This window comes from Theropithecus gelada, chromosome 20 (genome assembly GCF_003255815.1).
Source record: "Theropithecus gelada isolate Dixy chromosome 20, Tgel_1.0, whole genome shotgun sequence".
In the NCBI taxonomy this organism is placed as follows: domain Eukaryota; kingdom Metazoa; phylum Chordata; class Mammalia; order Primates; family Cercopithecidae; genus Theropithecus; species Theropithecus gelada.
Window position 1 is genome coordinate 45,281,482 of NC_037688.1, and position 17,438 is coordinate 45,298,919.

Sequence of the window (17,438 nt, forward strand, 5' to 3'; positions counted from 1 at the left end):
GCCAATTGCAGGTGCCTGGCAAGGGGCTCATGCAGGCCTGGTGCTTTGGGGCAGCCACTGTTCTAAATCACTGCATGACTTACTGAATTTGGGGTCCAGTGGGGCCTCCAGGCCCTAAGGAGTGGGTTCAGAGGTGACTGTGGGTGGGGTCCACATGGCTTGTGGGTACCTTTAGGAGTGGGTGCAGGGTGGTGGGGCCTTCAGGGCTGGAGGAAGGCACCCAGGGTCTGGCTCCTGTGGGTGAGTGTGTGAGCCAGGGGCTGGTCCTAGGAAGGCTGTGGCCGGCAGGAGCTGCCTGCTGCAGGTTGGAGGAAGTTCCCCTGTGAAAAGCCACGGGTCCCACAGGTAGACATTTGGGTTCTAAAGTAACTGAGGTCACTAAAAGGCTTTGTCAAGACTTGGGAAGGTGTTTCAGAAAACCCAGAGCCTTTGCTATCCACCGGCGTTTGCTTTCCTGGGCCAGAGGAGGGCCCTTGGGGTAGCCCGGAGAGGCTTGGGGCAGGGATCTGGAAGCTGCATGGGAAGCCATGGGCTACCCAGGCAGGGGGCTTCCTGGGGGACATTTCCCTGCGTCTTTCTGGATGGTTCTGTGTTCTCAGCCGGAGCACACGTGGAGTTCCTCCAGGAAAGCTCCCAGCTTGGGTGCGACTCATCCCTTCCTGACCTGTCGCTAATTAAAGTTCAGCCCATTTGGTTCTGATTTTCAGTGGCCCTTGATCTACAGTGAAAAACAAAAATGGTGGCTGTGGTTTGTTGGCAGAATATGTCACTCGTGACTTCGGTTGTTTTAGAGGGAAACAAGATTGATTCTAAGAATCTGAAAGAAACATGAATTACCACCTGACACTGAGGTCCAAAATTGCTCTGTTTGCCCTTCCCTGCTCCCCCAGAAATGTTCAGGCAGGGAGATAAACAGGAGCCCACGTGTAACTACTCACCTGGGATTTTAAGAACAAATTAGAATCAGTGGTTATTTTTTCCATCATAAATGTAATACTCGTTCCACAGGAAAATAAATAATACTGAGGAGGAGGGGGAAAGCGGCATTAGCCCTGGTCTGACGAATCGGCCGAGCGCTCTCTGTGGCATTTTGGTGAATTTCTTTCCTCTGTGTTTCGTTTTTCGACCCTTTCTATTTTGTGTAGTTGCTTTTTTGACCCTAGTGGACAAGAAGCAGTTTTGGGGGCTGGGGGACAGAGGCGTCACGGAATTGAGGAAGCTCGTGGCAGCTCCCGTGTCACCTGCGGATTGGTTTGTGAGTTCATTAGTTCTCAGCAGCTCAGGGACTTCGCAGACAGTGCTCTGCAGGACTGAGCTTATTTCATAGCTCTGGCACTGGGCGGATGTCTATAGGACTGGGGGGACGTGGGACCTGGGACAGTTTTCAGACGAATTCCCCTAGACATTGAGAGAAGCAGGTTCCTGTTATGGAGCCAAGGTGGCCTGGACAGGGCTGGGGCAGCGCAGGTGCAGAGCTGCCCCACGGCGGGTTGTCAGCCTCTCTGGACCTTGGCTTCTAATCTCTGAAGGCCTGTGAAGCTTAGGTGGTAGCAGCTCCCTTCCTGGGGCATCCAGCCTCTTCCTGGAGTTTCGGGGTCCCAAGGGCTCTGTGGGAGCGTTGTTGGGGGAGATGCCTACGTACAAGTGGGCACCATGCTGGCACGAAGCCCAGGGGCTGGGTCGGGAGGGCGAGACCTGAGACCCATGCAAAGGAGCCGGGGCCAGGGTGGGGTGGGCGTGGCTCCTACTGGGCCCCCAGCCCTTGGGGCACTGGCCAGCCAGCCTTGGCAGACGGGTGGAGGGAGTGAGAGGGAAGGGTTTGCAGGCCTGTGCAGCTGTGAAACTGACGGAACCCACCCCCCACCCGCCCCCGACAGCCTTCAAGACCCAGCAGCCGGTGCTCCCTGGTGGGTTGGGGCTTGCCTTCTGCACTGGTGGAGTCCGAGCTGACTCCATCCCTTTGCCCGAGCAGGCGCCGTGAGGAGGGAGGTGGTTCCTGCTTCTGCATTCACACAACTGGGGTCTTGGAGTGTAGCTCCTTTGTGAGAAAGGGACTGGCTCACCCGCTGTGTCCTGCTGTCCACGCACATGGTTCTGCACACCACTCACAGCCTCCACACCGCTGTGCACAGCCTGCACATCCATGCTCACCCATGGAGCCAGAGCGTACGGCTGCACAGGTGCGCCCAGGTGGGGGTGTGTGGCCTGGGTGGTCTCCAGGTCACTGGCACTTAAAGTGTCCAAGAGAGGAGGTGTCACGCCTCAAATGGGCACTAGGAACCGGCTTCTCACCCTTGCCTCCGAGACCTTCAGACCCACATCCAGCCTGGGCTGTTGTGGCCGCACATCCCAGACCGGTCGCCTCCCCTCTCTGGGCTGGGTTCCCCACTGAAGGGGGGCGGGGCTCCCTTCTCCCTGTAGTAGCCTTGACGTGGGGCCGGGCCTGTGGTTGCACCGTCTCCGTTGGTGTCATCCTCCCCCAGCCCTGCTGTGAGAAGCATGGGAGGCACGTGTGTTTGTGAGCTCACTGGTGTGACCCTCGGAGGCGGGAGGCTACACAGTATTTTTGGTCATCAGAGGATGGGGGATGAGCCTCCATTCTGGGCTGCAGGGCCTGGAGTTGTGCTTTCTCAATGGACTTAGAATTTGGAAAAAAAGAAAAAAAAAGGGAACAGAGTCCGCCGCCCTGGAGAGTGAAGCCAATGAATGACTGGCTCAGGCGCCCACAGCCTGGGGCCAACCCTCCACTGGAGCGTGAGAGCGGCCGTACCACGTGGGCCGAGGAGTGACTGGCCCCGGGCGGGCTCCTGCCACTGTCACAACCGAGAGATGCGAGGGAGCTATAGGGCAGCTGGCGCTGTCCTCGCCCGCCCCGGCCGGCAGGGCTTGTCAGGCCGCGCAAAGTGAGAAACGGTTTGCTGTGTCCTCCGCAGAGTGCCAGGCCCTTCCCCTGAGAGCAGCCCTGCAGGGAAGGCTGAGGAGGATGGAATGTGGGTTTTCCTGGAAAACGGGGCGGGAGGTGTGGAACTCGGAATCTGAGAGGTGGTGCCGTTGTTTCCACTTGGCAGAGGGGCAGACTGAGGTCCTGTGCTGCTAAGGGGACTGGCCCCGGTCCTCGGCTGGGAGGGTAGGATCCAGGACTCCTCCTCAGGCCGGGTCTCAGCCCCAGGCCCTGGAATCACCGTGGGTTCTAAGGCACACGATGCCCTCCCCGGCCATGTGACATCATTGTCTGGGATGCGCCCGGGGTTCAGAGCCTTCCACACTCTCCAGGTTCCTGGAGGGCTTGTAAAAATGGTGGTCAGGCCCCGGACTTTGTCTCATCATATCTAGATGGGACCCCAACCCCTGCATCTGACCTGGTCCCCAGGATGCAAATGCTGCTGGCCTGAGCGCCCCCGGCTGTCTCCTGTCTGGTGTGGGTGCTGCCACCGGGAGGCCTTGGCCCCGCGGGGAGATGAGGCATCGCACACGCAGCCACAACACAGGTTGGAGGCAGAGTCCAACCCAGCAAGGGTGTGGCAGTGGAGACGTGGGGGTGGTGGTGTGTGGTGAAGCAGGTGGTTCCAGGAGGTTCCGTCTGGGTGAGACCCTCTGCTGCAGAGAGGGGCAGGAGCCGGTGGCCCCGCGGAGCTGAGGTCAGGTGAGAAGGGGCTGCAGTCTCCCGTGCTGTTCTCCTGTGGGGTCCACCTCACTCCAGTGGGAGCTCCTACTAGTGAAAGTCTGAGATGGCTCCATCCTGCCGTGTCGCCTAGCAGCGGACCACAGGGCATTGGCCCCTCCTGCCGTCACACACTCAAGATGTTTTCATGACGCATCTCCTGCCGGGAGGGCACACACAGGGCACCTTCGCACGGCGTTGCCTGTCCTGAACCCCTCGTTGTCCCCGGGCGGACATAAGGAATTCATCGCAGTCCTCCTCAAAGCCTGGGTTGCTCTAGAAGATGAAACTCAATTGCTTTCCTTGATCTGCTGCTCACTAGAGGCCTTGGGTTGGGAATCGGAATGTAAATGTGTCACCCATCGTCGAGAGGAAAGTCCCACAGTGTGGCATGGCTTTATTTTCTACAGCCGACCCCTCTGCCACAGCAGCTCTCAGAGCCCCCTCATCCCTACCCCCTGTGGACACCAAATAAAGGCAGAAAGCTCTGGTAGAAGCCGAGCGGGGGGCGATGGGGCAGACTGTAGCCCATTTCTCCTTCCTGTTCCCATCGCCACTTTGTCCCCTGGGACCTGCTCAGAACCCCAGGGTGAAGGTTCATGGCCCAGGAGGCATCTCAAGTGTGACCCACTGGCTGCCTTTGCTGCGGGAGAGGGAGAGACGGGGTGGCCCATGTGAAAGCTGTGCCTCCTGCAGCCCCGCAAAGCCTGCAAGAGCTCAGCCGGGATCTGATGGCGTCGTTTCTGCTGGGACCCCCGCTCTGCTGCGTCTCCTGTAAACGTTGCCGTGAAGAGATGCCAAGGGGTTTTGCAAAGCAGAAACCCAAGCTGAGAGGAGGAGGAGGAGGAGGGATTGTTCTGGGGGCCAGGCACACCTTGTTTCAGGAGGCTTCGCTTCATTGTGCTTTGCAGAGGCTGTGTTTTTACACATTGGAGGTTCGTGGCATCCGTGTGGGGAGCAAGCCTATTGGTGCCATTTTCCCAGCAGTACATGCTCACTTCGTGTCTCTGTGTCACATTTTGGTAATTCTCAGGGTATTTCAAGCTTTTTCATGATTATGTCTGGTTATTTTGGGATGCCACACATTGTACCCACATAAGACAGTGAACTTAATAAATGCTCTGTGTTCTGACCAATCCTCCAACCAGCCGCTCCCCCATCCCTCTGTCTCCTCCGGCCTCCCTATTCCCTGAGACACAACAGTATTAAAATTAGGCCAACTAATAACGCTACAGTGGTCTCTAAGTGTTCCTGTGAAAGAAGAGACTCACATCTCCCACTTTAAATCAAAAGCTGGAAATGATTAAGTGTAGAGAGGAAGGTGTGTTGAAAGCTGAGACAGGCCTCATGCACTAGGCAGCCTAGTTTTGGATGTAAAGGAAAAGTTATTGAAGAAGATTAAAAGTGCTACTCCAGTGAATACACGAATGATAAGAAAGCAAAACAATCTTAGTGCTGATATGGAGAAAGTTTTAGGGTCTGGAGAAGATCACACTAATCACAACATTCCCTTAAGCCCAAGCCTGATCCAGAGAGAGGTGGGGAAGCTGCAGAGGAAGAGCTGGAAGTGAGTGGAGGTTGGTTCATGAGGTTTAAGGAAAGAAGCCACTTCCAGAACATAAAGTGAAGGTGAGGCCGCGGGTTACCCAGAAGATCTAGCTAAGATTGTTGGTGAAGGTGGCTACGCGAAACAGATGTTCAGTATCTTTCCATTGGAAGAAGATGCCGTCTAGGACTTTCATGCTGGAAAGAAGCTAACGGCTGGCTTTGAAGGACACGCTGGCTCTCTTGTTAGGGGCTAGCACAGCTGAGACGTTAGCTTGAAGCCAGTGTTCATTGAACATTCCGAAAATCCTAGGGCCCGTAAGAATTGTGTAAAATCTACTCTGTGCTCTAGAAATGGAACAGCAAAGCCTGGATGGCCGCACGTCTGCTTACAGCATGGTTTCCAGAATAGTTTTAAGCCCAGTGTTGTGATCTACTGCTCAGAAAAAGATTCCTTTTAAAATATTACTACTCACCCAAGAGCTCCCATGGAGATGTACAGGGAGATGAATGTTGTTGCATGCCTTCTAACACAACATCTAGCATTCAGCTTTCAGGTCTTATTATTTAAGAAATACATTTCGTGGCCGGGCGCGGTGGCTCAAGCCTGTAATCCCAGCACTTTGGGAGGCCGAGACGGGTGGATCACGAGGTCAGGAGATCGAGACCATCCTGGCTAACACGGTGAAACCCCGTCTCTACTAAAAATACAAAAAAATTTAGCCAGGTGTGGTGGTGGGCGCCTGTAGTCCCAGCTACACAGGAGACTGAGGCCGGAGAATGGCGTGAACCCAGAGGGGCGGAGCTTGCAGTGAGCTGAGATCGCGCCACTGCACTCCAGCCTGGGCGACAGAGCGAGACTCTGTCTCAAAAAAAAAAAAAAAAAAAAAAAAAGAAATACATTTCGTAAGGCTGCCATAGATAGTGATTTCTGTGATGGATCTGGGCAAGGTCCATTGAAAACCATCTGGAAAGGATTCAGCATTCTAGATCCCATTAAGAACATTTCGCGATTCAAGGGTGGAGGTCAGAATATCCACATTAACAACAGTTTAGAAGAAGTTGATTCCAGCCCTCATGGACGGCTTCAGGGGCTCAAGACTTCAGTGGAGGAAGCAACTGCAAACGTGGTGGACATGGCAAGAGAACTGGAATTAGAAGCGGAGCCTGCAGATGGGACTGCATTGCTGCAGGCTCACGATCACACTTGAAAGACTGCGGAGTTGCTGCTTAGGGGTGAGCGAAGAAAATGGTTTCTTGCGATGGAATCTACTCCTGGCGAAGGTGCTGCAGACATTGTTGAAGTGACAGCAAAGATTTAGAATATTCCTTCAACAGAGTCGATAAAGCAGGAGCAGAGTTTGAGAGGATTAACTCCGGTTTTGAATGAAGCTCTACGGTGAATCAAATGCTATCAAATAGCATCACATGCTACAGAGAAGCCTTTTGTGAAAGGAAGAGTCCATTGATGCAGCCAACATTGTTGTCTTATTTTAAGAAGCTGCCGCCTCAGCCTTCAGCACTCACCATGCTGATCATCCACAGCCAAGCCAAGGCCCTCCACTGAAGGCCCAGATGGTTGTTCACGTTTTTTAGCAATAAAGTATTTTAAAATTAAGATTCGTAATTTTTTAAGATAAAATGCTATAGCACGCTTAATAGACTACAATATAGTAGAAACATAACTTTTCTTCTTTTTCGAGACAGGGTCTTGCTCTGCCCAGGCCAGAGTGCAGTGGTGCCATCATGACTCCCTGCAACCTTGACCTCCCAGGCTCAAGTGATCCTCCTGCTTCGGTCTTCAGTGTGTGGGGAGGGTGCACACAGCTGGGCTAGGATGGCCTGGGTAGGGTCAACCCCCATCTGTCCTGGAGGCCAGGCAGGTGCGGAGCTTACGGAGGTGGCCACCTGGATGACGGTACCTACTCTTGTGAGTTGAGGCCCTTGGATCTCCATGGCAGTCAGCAGGACCATGGTGGCAGGCCTATGTGCTGGTCGTCAGGTGATGTCCCTGTCTGTGATTTTTCCTTGTGAGTGTAGCCTTGACTGGGCATGTAGATCAGAGGTGACACATCCCGGGCACCTCTGCCACTCTTCCTCTCTTCCTCTCTTCCTCCTGCCCTGCACCCACTACAGACACAGCTAATTGGTGGCTACGTTCAGAATCTTCTCACCAGGCAGGTCCTTCTAGCGGCTCAGGACTGTCCTGCGGGCATAGCAGGAAGTGAACTGCAGGGAGAAGTTGGGGCCTGGTTGCTAAGAAGGGCAGTGCCTGGTCTCCAAGCTGGTCAGTGCCTAGGGGGGACTAGAACTCTCACCCAGGCCTCTCTTTCAGTCCTGTTCCTCCTCTCACACCCTTCACACCCAGACTAGACTTAGGGATTCTTGCTGATGACGGCCTTGAAATGTCCTCTAAATAGCGTTGCTTTTGGGGTGTGCAAAACCCAGGGTAAGACCTGCTCAGAAAGGGGCTTCCAGATCCCTTTGTGTCTCCAGCACCTGCTGTGTGCCTGGCCCAAGCTGGGGTCTGCGAGCTGTGCCTCGGGGCCTCTGCCTGTCCCCGCTCTGCTCTCTGCTGTGACTTCCTGGCTGCAGGGTTCCCCAGTGAGTTAGGGGTCTCCGCTGGCCATGCCTGGAGCTGAGGGTGGAGGGAGGCCCAGCAGGAAGCCCCACAGGTGGGCCCTGGTGAGGGTGAATTATCTACAGGAAAGTCACCGGGGACACTCTGATGGGCCATCTAGGAAAGGCAGCCCTTAAGGACCTGAAATGGAGGGGGATATTTTTGATTTTTAAAAATTATTTCTCGGCCGGGCGCGGTGGCTCAAGCCTGTAATCCCAGCACTTTGGGAGGCCGAGACGGGCGGATCACGAGGTCAGGAGATCGAGACCATCCTGGCTAACACGGTGAAACCCCGTCTCTACTAAAAAAAATACAAAAAACTAGCCGGGCGAGGTGGCGGGCACCTGTAGTCCCAGCTACTCGGGAGGCTGAGGCAGGAGAATGGCGTAAACCCGGGAGGCGGAGCTTGCAGTGAGCTGAGATCCGGCCACTGCACTCCAGCCTGGGCCACAGAGCGAGACTCCGTCTCAAAAAAAAAACAACAACAACAAAAAAATTATTTCTCATTAAAATTATAACACATCCTCGTAAAAATATTAAAACAGTGAGACAGATGCGTATAAAGTCACCAGGTCCCACTGCACGCTGTCCACCCCCATAGAGGCCATTACGGCATCTTCAGAGTTTTTTCAGCACGTCGTCAAATCCGTGTCACTCCTACGCCATTCCCTTTTGTAGAAATAAAATCGTACCGTGCATATTGCTTTATAGCTTGTTTTCTTTCCTCCTCACTTATATCAAGGTCATCTTTCCACGTCAGGGTATCTACATGTGTGTGTTTCCTTAATAGCCACGTCATGTTCCGCAGCGTGGATGCACCGTGTCGTCCTAGCCTTACGCTAGTAATGAGCATTTTGGACACATCTGATCTTTCAGTCTCACAAGACTGCAACAGCTGTTCAAGTCCACCCTCCCTTGCTGCTCGCCTGGGGAATGCTGCACCCCGGTCGCCTAGAGCAGGCGCTGCTGGCTAGGTGATGTGTGCATTCAAAGCTGTGGGTAGATGCTGTCTCGTTACCCAGTTCAGGGCTGTCCTGATTTGCCTTGGTTGGGAGGGAGGGCTCCAGGAGGAGGTGACTGGGTGGCCTTGACTGCTGTGTCACTGAGGGGCTTCTCCCTGCCGCAGGAATGATGACTCCCATAGATGTCCACATCCTACTCCCGGAACCTGTGGGTGTCACGTTCCCTGGTAAGAGGGACTTTGCAGATGTGACTGAGTCGAGGCACCTGAGACGGGGGAATCACCCTGAATTATGCAGATGGGCAAACAGAATCACGGGGGCTTTGGGGGAGGGTCACAGAGTCCGCGCGAGGGACCCCGGAAGCAGAGGCGATGCTACTGGAAGGTGGAGGGGGAGCCATGTGGCCTGGAGTGCAGGTGGCTGCTAAAAGCTGGAAAAGGTGAGAAACGGATTCTCCTCCAGGGAGGCAGCCCTGCTAAGACCTTGATTCCAGCCCCATAAGACTCCTCTTGACTTGTGACCTCTAAAGCTCTACGTGAATAAGTGTGTGTGGTTTGGAGCCACTGTGTGTGGTCGCTTTTGGCAGCTCCCGAGACCCGTACACTCCACATTCTGGCTGGGGCAGGTCTGTCCCCTCTGGTGCTCCCATTTCTAGAATGGACATGCCCATTCCCTCCCTAAAGGCCCCAGGGAGCGAAACTCCAAAATGCTCCTGACAGTCTGTCCCAGGTCCTGGTGACTGCCAGGGACGTTTTCCACAAATCTAACCCCAGAAACCCCTGTGGCAGCTGGAGCCCAGTTCTCATTGGTCTTCCTGAGAAACGGCAGTGGCTCTGCTGTTTGCTAGCTGTGTGGCCCCAGGCAAGGAGCTTCAGCTCTCTGGGCCTTGTTTTCAGTTCTATAAAATGGGTCGAGCATGGGCATCCATTCGTGCATGGAAATAACTTACTATTTTGAGCCACCTAGTGGGGTTTCTTTGTTTCTTGGAGGGACTTGTTACTTGGCATTGCTGTGACAGCCGCTGACTGATGCAGGGCCTGGTGGGTGGCTCTTGAAGGCATACAGGAGAATCCTGTCCATGTGCTGTCCTCACACCGTGGGCTGCAGCCACAGAGGACCATTGCTCCTCCAGGACACGCCTCATCTTCCCCGTGTGAGTCTCCTGCCCCTGCCATAACAAAGCACCCCAAAGCGGCTCAGAACAGCAGAAATGCACTCCCTCACAGCCCTGGAGGTCACAGGTCTAAACTCGAGTATCATCAGGGCTGCACTTTCTCCCAAGGCTCTCAGGAGGACCCTCCTTGCCCCTTCCAGCTCCAGGCGACTTCAGGCATTCCTTGGCTTGTGGCCGCATCACCCCAGTTCCCACCCTGAGTTCACAGGGCTGTCTTCCCTCTGTGTGTGTCTGTCTCCCTCTCCTAGGAACAACAGCCTTTGGATTTAAGGCCTGCCCTATTCCAGCGTGACCCCATCTTAACTATTCCACCTGCAGAGGGCCCATCTCCAGTAAGGCCACAATCGGGTTCCCGGTAGGTGTGGATTTGGTTCCACTGTGGCCCAGGCTGCCCCCTGGGATTTTTTTTGTTTTTGTTTTTTTGGTTTTTGAGACAGAGTCTTGCTCTGTTGCCCAGGCTGGATTGTAGTTGTGCAATCTCAGCTCACTGTAACTTCCACCTCCCGGGTTCAGGTGATTTTCCTGCCTCAGCCTCCCGAGTAGCTGGGATTATAGGCATCCGCCACCATGCCCAGCTAATTTTTGTATTTTTAGTAGAGATGGGGTTTCACCATGTTGCCCAGGCTGGTCTCGAACTCCTGACCTCAGGTGATCTGCCCGCCTCAGCCTCCCAAAGTACTGGGATCACAGGCGTGAGCCACCGTGCCCGGCCCTCTCCTGGGTTTTGAAACCTGTGCTGCTGACCTTCCCCCTCACCCCCTGCCCATCACAGCCCCCACCTCGGATTCACCTGTGTTCCCTGGTGTGTTCAGAACTTGCCACTCACCTGGTATAACCTGGATGTCAGCTCAGCCCCTCCCCCTCCTCTCCCCACCAGATTTTCTTTGTCCTCAGGCTCCCGTGTGCTCACAGTGGTGCCCCACGCCTGTGGCCCCTGTGTCCACACACCTGGTGCTTTGCTGACCATGACAGTGTTCCGTGGAGAAACTACCCGCGGGAGCACATGTGTGCGATCGACTTCACGGATGGCTCGGCCAAGTGGAGGGTGGGTTGGCTCGGTCCCCAAGAGAACACGCGCCTGCTTTCAGATGCCACGCTTTTCACACGCCCCTCACCCTCTCTATGTGTGGCTCTGCGCTGCCCCCACCTCCACCTCTGCATCCCCAGCCTGGGCCCTGGGCCTTGCTTTGTCTCTCCACGGACACGGGGGACTGTGCTGCATGGTGGATCACCTACCTCACCCTCCAGCTCATTAGGCTTCCAGTGCCTGGGCAGTCACACCATTCGAGCACTCAGCTTACAGTTCCACCCTCCCACCTGGAGGCAGAAGAAAGAAACAGGCAGGGAAGAAAGGAGCAAGACAGACCTCACTCCCTAGCGTCTTGCTCCGCTAGAGTCCATTGCTTAAAGGTCTATGTGTTTTGCAGAACAGAGCTCCTACACACATAGCCCTGACAGACCTTTGTAAGAGTGATCTGGGGCCAGGCGCTGTGGCTCAAGCCTGTAATCCCGGCACTTTGGGAGGCCGAGACGGGTGGATCACGAGGTCAGGAGATCGAGACCATCCTGGCTAACACGGTGAAACCCTGTCTCTACTAAAAAATACAAAAAACTAGCCGGGCGAGGTGGCGGGTGCCTGTAGTCCCAGCTACTCGGGAGGCTGAGGCAGGAGAATGGCGTGAACCTGGAAGGCAGAGCTTGCAGTGAGCCGAGATCCAGCCACTGCACTCCAGCCTGGGCAACAGAGTGAGACTCCGTCTCAAACAAACAAAAAAAAGTGATCTGGGGCCGGGCACAGTGGCTCATGCCTGGAATCCCAGGACTTTGGGAGGCTGAGGTGGGTGGATCACATGAGGTCAGGAGTTCGAGACCAGCCTGACTAACATGGTGAAACCCTGTCTCTACTAAAAATACAAAATTAGCCTGGTGTGGTGGTGCATGCCTCTAATCCCAGCTACTTGAGAGGCTGAGGCAGGAGAATTGCTTGAACCCGGGAGGCGGAGGTTGCGGTGAGCCGAGATTGCTCCACTGCACTCCAGCCTGGGTAACTAGAGTGAAACTTGTCTCAAAAAAAAAAAAAAAGTGATTGGGACCACTGAAGTTTCCTCTATATCCACATCTGTGTAAAATGTGAGCTGAATGTATCAATCAGGACTTGGTTGCAAGAGGCACAATCACAGCTCAAATTAGCTTAAGTGAAAAGTGATTTCATTGGCTCTTATTCCCTGGGTAGCTGCAGGCATAGCTGGATCCAGGTGCCCACAGTGTCAGAGCATGCTCTCCCTCACTCCCGTTCTTGGTTCTGCTTTCCTCCTTGGGTTTAATTTCGTGCCGCAGCAGGTGTTCCATGTGTGTTAGGAAAGGCCAGTGTGTCTGTGCTCACATAGTCCTTAAGGTTCTCAGTCCTGGAGCCGGGGAGAGACCCATTTCTCCAGGGCCTAGAAAGGCTTCGATGGGCTCCGCTGAAGCTCCCTGCCTGATCTCTGCCTATGAGGGATGTAATTTCTGATTGACCAGCCCGGGCACGTGCTCACTGAAGATGTGAGGGCAGGTGGTTGTGGGAGGGACATGCTGACCAGCAGCTCCCCTAGGACACGGGCAAGGGATGGTTCTCAGAGGACACTGAAAACACTGTCCCAAGCCCAGGGGGAGTGGTGTGGGAGCTCATTCATCACGTTCACAAGGAATGTGCTGGCGCCTTGTCAGTTTTCTTTTTTCTTTCTTCCTTTCCTTCTTATCTTTCTCCTTTTTTTTCTTTCTTTCTTTCCTCTCTGCTTTTCTCTACTTTTTTTTGAGACAGGATCTTGCTCTGTTGCCCAGGCTGGAGTGCAGCGGCACAATCTCAGCTCACGGCAGCCTCCACCTCCTGAGTAGCTGGGACTACAGGTGCGCCCCACCTGTAGTCTTATTCTGTTATTTTTCTATTTTATTATTTCTTTGTAGGGACAGGGGTCTGGCTGTGTTGCTCAGGCTGGTCCTGAACTCCTTGGCTGAAGCAATCCTCCTGCCTCAGCCTCCTGAAGTGCTGGGATTAAGGTATGAGCTACCACACCTGGCCCAAGTTTCTTTCTTTCTTTTTTTCTTTTCTTTTGAGACTCACTCTGTCGCCCAGGCTGGAGTGCAGTGGTATAATCTTGGCTCATTGCAACCTCTGCCTCCTGGGTTCAAGTGATTATCCTGCCTCAGTCTCCTAAGTAACTGGGATTACAGGCATGTGCCACCGCGGCTGGCTAATTTTTGTATTTTTAGTAGAGACAGGGTTTCACCATGTGGGCCAGGCTGGTCTTGAACTCCTGACCTCAGATGATCCGCCCACCTCGGCCTCCCAAAGTGCTGGGATTACAGGCGTGAGCCACTGGGCCTGGCCCAGTTTTCTTTTTATGGAGGTATGTCCACATACCATGACATTCGCCCTCTCAAAGTACACAATTTGGTGGTTTCTTGTGCATTCACCAAGTGTGCAACCTTTGCCAGTGTCTACTTCTGGAACATCTTTACCCCAAAAAAGGAACTCCTCGCTCATGAACGGTCCATCTCCCTCCCTATTGCCCCTCCCTTAGCCCCTGGCAACTGCCAAACTCTTTTCTGTCTCTCTGGGTTTATGTATCCTGGACCTTCCATGTGATTGGAACCGGACAGTACGTTCTTCTGTGCTGGCTTCTTTCACTCTGTGCGATGCCTTCAAGGCTTACCTGCATCATAGTGGGCGTCGTCAGGGCTCCCCTCGCTTTTGTGGCTGAGCGATAGCCCCGGTGTGGATGGACTGCGTTTTGTTCATCTGCTCATTAGTTGATGGATATTGGAGTTGTTCGGCTCTTGTCTCTTGCAAATAACACTGTTACGAACACTGTGTACACACCTTCATGTGGCTGTGTGTTTTCACTTCTCTCGGGTAGACACCCAGGAGAGGAGTTGCTGGGACCTGTGGTGACTCTGAGTTTAACTTCCTGAGGCGCAGCCAGACTGTTTCCAACAGCAGCTGCACCTTGGCGTTCTCACCAGCAGAGCCGGAGGGCTCCAGCGTGGCCTATCCTCTCCAGCACTCACCGCTGTCTGCCTCCTGCTTACCGCCATGCTCAGGGCTGTGAGGTGCATCTCGCTGTGGCTGTGATTTGCATTCCCTGGAGGCTGATGGCGGTGAGCACCTTTCCGTGTGCTTGTGGACCACTGTGTATCTACTTTAGTGAAAAGTCTACAGCTTGGGTTTTTCATAAGTATTTGCATCTCATTCAGTGTTGAGTGTGTTTCTCTGTCAGCATCAGCCTCTCTGCCTGAGACTTCGAGCTCCCCCAGCGCAGGGCCCTGCCTGGTTCTGTGTTCAGGAGAGGTCTGGGCTGTGAGTTTGGGTAGGCACTGAGGGACGAGGCTGTGCATCTGGTCCCGGGTATTTATCCGCCTGGCTCCAAGCCCTCCTCACCAGGCACCGTCTCAGAAAAGAAGGGGCGGGGCGCACCCTGGCGCCAAACCTGAGGGCGGCCCCCGGGCGCACGTCGCTTTTGCAGCTGTCATGGGAGACTTGGTACTTGATGAGCTCACCTTCTAGAGGGAGTGGCTGCAGAGCCTGCCGAGCTTTTGCCTTCTGCAGGAAAGGCAAAAGCTGCCCGGGTCCCTGAACCTTCCCGTGCCACCCAAGTACTAGGGAAATTGCTGAAGTGTCAGGGGGCCCCAGGGTGACGTTTTCCCGGCTCACCTTTACCTTTCTGGCTCCTGGGACCGCTGGACCTGGACTCCTGGGGAGGAGATAAGGAAACAGCCTGGGTGTTAGAGCCCTGGCTCTGCCATTCAGGGCCTCAGTTTCCCTGTCCACCCCCCCCATAAGCAGATAAGAGTACCCACCCTTGAAGCTGCTGCGGGGTTATGTATATGAAGGAGGTTGCACAGTTCCAATCACAGGGGTGATCATGCCCCTAAAGTTTATGCCACTGAATGTGATCATGACTGTAATTGGAAATAGGGTTGTTGCAGATGTAGTTAATTAAGATGAGGTCCCACTGGAGTCGAGTGGGACTGGTGTCCTTAGAGGAGAAGAGACACAGACACACACAGAGAAGGCCACGTGGGACAGAGGCCTGCTGTCTACACCTGTGCAGAGGAGACAACAAGGAGAGTGGGGCATGACCCCTGCCCAGGACACTCGCCTCTGGAAAGGCACCTAGCTACCCATCTTTGGTGCGGTCATCTCTGCAGGCGACAGAATGGCAGAGCAGCAGTCTGATCACTCTGCTCCATTGCGTAAGAGTCCCTGGGATAAAGACCAGGCTCCCCAGCAAGACGTGCAGTCCTCCTGGAGTTCTGGCCTTGTTTTCGGCTGTCGCCTGGCCGGTATTCTGCACACCTGCCCACCGTCCTCTGGACGGTCCACGAGTACATTGTGCCTTCCTCTTTGCATATGCTGGTCCCTCTGCTGGGAATGCCCTTCCTTCTTGTTTTTTTTTTTTTTTTTTTTTTTTGTACTCCAGCTCTGTCGCCCAGGCTGGAGTACAGTGGCGCGATCTTGGCTCACCGTAAGCTCCGCCTCCCGGGTTCACGCCATTCTCCTGCCTCAGCCTCCCGAGTAGCTGGGAGTACAGGCGCCCGCCACCATGCCTGGCTAATTTTTTTGTGTGTTTTTAGTAGAGATGGGGTTTCACCGTGTTAGCCAGGATCGTCTTGATCTCCTGACCTCGTGATCCGCCCGCCTCGGCCTCCCAAAGTGCTGGGATTCTAGGCATGAGCCACCGCGCCCGGCCACCCTTCCTTCTTAGTGAGCTCCCATGCATCCCTCAAGACGCAGTTCAGATGCGCCTCTCTGAACTCATCCCCAGCCCCCAGATGGGGTTGGCTGTTCCTTTTTTCAGATCCTGAAACACTTACTTTTCCGTCTTTATGTGGTCATTTATCTTGCAGTACAGCTTTTCGGTACTGTTGGAATTGTGAGCTCCCTGAAGCTAGGTCAGCTTCCTTCTCAGCATTCGGCAGGCGGTGGGGGAGGAGGGAAGGAGAGGAACATTCTAATAAAGATGAACGCCTCTTCGTGGTTAGGTGTGGTCAGACCAGCCTGTGCCTGTGCAACCTGGTGCAAGCCTTCACCAGTCTGAGCCTCGGTTTTCTTATCTGAGCCTCAGGCACGACAATCTGCTAGACTCCTGCTTCCCAGTGGCAGCTGGGGAATGGGATGGGAAGGAGCCCTGGGTTGCTCAGGTTGTCCCTGCCACCAGAAAGTCCCCAGAGTCATGACCATCAGCGTCTCAGCCTCGCTGCTTTGACCTTGGGGTCCGCAGGGGCAGGTTGCAAACCCCGCACACTGGCTGTGCAGTCACCTGCCGGGGCTTCTCCAGCAGCACCTCTGAGGCCCACCTGCCACATGGAGATGCTGCTCCCATGAGCTCTGACCGCCGCTTTGGCCTCTTCTCACAGGAACCGGTGGCCACTCGGCCTGGGCGTAACCACACATGTCCACTGGTCACCTGGTGGCCTTCGACAAGAATGTGTGATAAATCCCTGCTGGAGTTCGGCTCCGGGAAAACGCTGTCACCGCAAACCAGCTCCTCTTTGTTGGAGGCGTCCAGGGGCAAGGCCCCGCGAGTTTCCTTAGCCAGGATCCAGTTTGCCTGAGGTCAGCAGGCAGCGCCTGGGGGTTGAGTGTCTTGAGTGGGGCCCTGCTTGGTTTCTCCCTGAAGGCCTGGCAGGGTCAGACCCTGCATCAGCAGTAACCGCGGAGATGGGAGAGTCAAGTCTGCTGCTGTGGGCTTCCTGAGCCTTCCCGCCACCCTGCCAGGGCCCTTGGGCTGCATATTTGAGGCACACAGCCTGCCAGGCCCTCCGGCCTCCCTGCGTGGCCATCAGGGAAAGTGGCTTCACTTTGCTGAGCCTCTTTCTCCCTGGTTACAAAACAAATAATTTTATGTTTTGAGACAGGGTCTTGTTCTGCTCTGTCCCCCAGCCTGGAGTGCAGTGGTAAGATCATACATAGCTCACTGCAGCCTCAATCTCCTGGGCTCAAATGATCCTCGCACCTCAGCCTCCTGAGGAGCTGGGACTGCAGGCATGCACCACCACGCCCAGCTAATATTTTTATGTTTTGTAGAGATGGGATCTCACTATGTCGACCAGGCTGGTCTCCAGTTCCTGGCCTCAAGAATTCTCCTGCCTCAGCCTCCCAAAGTGCTGGGATTATAGGTGTAAGCCACTGTGCCCAGCCAATAATGTTCTATTTTAATTTCCTATATTCCCTAAATAGTCATAACTGTTTCCAAGGGCGATCTTCAGAACATGTAACCAGTGCAGTGCAGGCACCAGCCCACGTCCCGGCACCCTGTGTAGGGAACCAGTCTGGCCATCTCATGGTCCCCGCATATGCTCTGCCCACCTGATAGGAGGCTCTGGATTGAATGAGGTTCAACAGAAAGTGCTGACTGTGAGCCTGGCCCTGAGTCTGCCTAGGGGTCTCACTTGCCGCTCAGCTGCTGTCACCATGCCATTCCCTTTGCCCACGTG

The 17,438-nt window shown here is 54.6% G+C and overlaps 1 protein-coding gene across 2 annotated transcripts in view; it reads left to right on the forward strand.

Moving 5' to 3' along the window:
• Nucleotides 1–17,438, forward strand: part of JPH3 (junctophilin 3) — a 110,938-nt gene that overhangs the window by 43,859 nt on the left and 49,641 nt on the right. The window lies entirely within an intron of this gene.